The 2,975-nt window shown below is 33.9% G+C and overlaps 1 long non-coding RNA gene across 2 annotated transcripts; it reads left to right on the forward strand.

The window, feature by feature from the left end:
* Positions 224–1,325, forward strand: LOC110269917. Of its 2 annotated transcripts, XR_002358761.1 has the most exons (3): positions 224–698; positions 822–925; positions 1,249–1,325. It is a non-coding gene; the product is annotated as an uncharacterized LOC110269917 (long non-coding RNA). The 2 variants fall into 2 exon arrangements; XR_002358760.1 differs by lacking the exon at positions 1,249–1,325 and having other exon boundaries at positions 227–698; positions 822–971.

Genomic DNA, 2,975 nt, shown 5'->3' on the forward strand with positions numbered 1-2,975 from the left:
TTTCCACCTTTATGGAAGATTGGAAGTTTAGGAAAGTGTGAGGAAGAAGAAGGTGTAATTTTGGTGCCCCTGGGATATTCGTTAAAGGAACGCAATGTTGAGAAGTGTAATGCTTTGCTGAGTTCTGGCATCTTCCTAAGGAAAAGAGCCAATTTGAAGATATTCCAGCAGCTGACTCCTTTCCTCGGTGACCTTCTCTCCAGTGGCTCGCTCCTTGCGTTGCCGTCTCCCTCCGCTATTGAAGCAGTAAGGTTCGCATCTGGTAAGGCCTTGGATTCATTCAAGGAGTGCCGTAGGCTTATGTGCATCGGGATTGGGGAGGTAAGTTCCATTAGGAGGGAGTGTAGTTGCTGTTAGTGTTTTCTTTTTAAATCGTATTTGTCTTTTGGGTGTGATTCCGGGTCGGGTCGGTCTTCGGCGACCCTGCCGAATGCCTCAATAAAAAAAAAACTGTGTTTTCCAAAGAATATGATTGTTGGAGCAATAGTAGATGAGCTTACAAAGAGGAGGGAGGGGGTTTACCGACGTGGTGGCTTTTGGGGTTTTCCATTTCTGTGTTTGTGTCCTTTGAATGGGTTCATCGAGTGGATGTAGTCAGGTATTGAACGGTTCCTGGCGTGGCGGGTGCAGTACTGGGCAGACGAAGTTGGTGGGATAAATACTCAGTGCCACTAAGTGCGTTGCATTTAAAGCAATAGGTGAGTTTCACTCTAAAATCTGTAAAGTAAATGTTGTTAGCCTGGTGAAATGAGAGAAAAAGTGAACGACACATTAAGTATACCCAATTGTGCTAATTGTTATAATGATTCCAATTTATTCAGAGAGGATGGGGTCCTGTAGCGGTGTTGTAGAGGGAACGTGCCAGTGGAATGTGAGGAGCAGGGATGATTGGGTTCAACGCAGCGGTGTAGGTTTAGATGAGCAGGTACGTTCTTATTAGTATTTGAAAATATGCTTTAATATCTGAATGTGACATGGTTGGTGATATATGCTGTGGTTTAAATGTTAGCCTTGAAGGAAAAAATGGGTCAACAACTTTGTAGTCAGATTTATGGGAGTGTTCACGGGAGGAAAATTAGTAAAAATATCCCTTTCAATATAATGTGTTGTTATAGTTATCAATTTAGATGGTAATATTAGTTATGATGATGCAGCAAATGTGTGAGATGCATTTGTTAAAAATTTTATGTGTATAGTAAATCAAGGTTGGGAGCAGTGTTAATGAATCGAATCAGTTGTTATTGGCAGGTTTAACATTAAATTTTGACGTGTTTGTAACATTTGGTGAATGTGGTTAGTCTTTTCAGGTGTTGTAAACCATACGAGTGCAATGAATTTAATCTTTTGTGATATGCGTTATTTTTTATTTGGCTTGAATAAAGGGTATTCATGGTTCAGTTTTTTATAAACGGAACTGAAACTGCATAAACCATGTTGAATGGTTTAAAAACTGAACTAAACTGCTTTTTCACATAGGAATTGGTTTTAAATCAGTTTATCATGTAGTGCATAGTTTAAACCTGTTCATGAAAATAAAACCTATCTTAACTTATTAAAGTAGTATAAACTGGTTTATATGCTACACCTAATTTTTAACATACCCGAAATTAATTTTAACCTTTTTCCCATTTTTCGTCCACCTCTCTGTCGCCCATTTTGTCGTTGTCCACCTCTGTCCCCCCTCAACCCCTCTTTTGACCTCTCTTCTTTGTCTCTCTATCATCATTTATGTTTTCTTTAATACAAGTTAAATAAGTTCTATTAGTGTAATAATTCGATAATAGATTTTAACTCCATAATTTTAAATGTTGCTAGCTAGTTAGTAATAAAAAAATAATAAATTTAGTTACCGACAAGTATGTCTCAATGTATATGAACTAAGATAAACAAAAATTGAAAGTCAGTCTAAATTTTTATTTTTAAATCTTTTGATGAAGCATATTATATATAAAGAGTCGGTATTTTAGAAAGATTTAATGAGTATTCATTAATTACAAAGATTCAATGAGTACTCATTAATTAAATCTTTTAACTAGTATTCGTTAATGAGTACTCATAAATAAAAAAGATTTACTGTAATTTTCTTTTATTCTTTAGCAGTTTACATATATTGAGGAACCTAATAGGTAATTTTCTTTTAACATAATGTGTTGTCATAGTTGTTAATTTAGAAGGTAATATTAGTTCCTAATGATGCAGCAGCTGTGTGAGATGCATTTATTGAAAATTATATTGAAAATTTTATGTGTAAAGTAAATCAGGGTTGGGAGCAGTGTTGTTAATGAATTGAAGCAGCTGTTATTGGCGGGTTTAACATTAAATTTTGGCTTCAAGTGTTTCTAACGTTTGGTGAATTTGTTTAGTCTTTTTTGGTGTTGTGAACCATAGCAATGCAATGAATTTAATCTTTTGTGATTTGCGTTGTTTTTTATTTGGCCTAAATAAGGGGTGTTCATAGTTCTGTTTTTTCATAAACTGATGCACATACCATGTTAAATGGTTTAGAAATTGAACTAAACTGCTTGTTGACATAGAAATTAGTTTTAAATTAGTTTATCATGTAGTGTAACAGTTTAAACTAGTTCATAAAACTAAAACCATTAAAGTAGTCTAAAGTGGTTTATTTATTACAACTAATTTTTAACATACCCAAAATTAATTCTAGGCTTTCTCCCATTTCTGGCCCACCTGTCTGTCGCCCCCTTTCTCTCTCTCCACCTTTCTCTTGACCTCTCTTCTTTGTCTTTTCTATCATCATTTATGTTTTTTTGAATATAAGTTAAATAAATTTTTTTAGTCGAATAATTCGATAATAGATTTTAACTCCACACTTTTAAATGTTGCTAGGTAATTAATAATAAAAAAATAATAAAGTGTATTCATTAGTATTAAAGATTCAATGAGTACTCATTAATTAAATCTTTTAACTAATATCGTTAATGAGTACCCATAAATTAAAAAGATTGATTGGAATT

This window comes from Arachis ipaensis, chromosome B01 (genome assembly GCF_000816755.2).
Source record: "Arachis ipaensis cultivar K30076 chromosome B01, Araip1.1, whole genome shotgun sequence".
In the NCBI taxonomy this organism is placed as follows: Eukaryota; Viridiplantae; Streptophyta; class Magnoliopsida; order Fabales; family Fabaceae; genus Arachis; species Arachis ipaensis.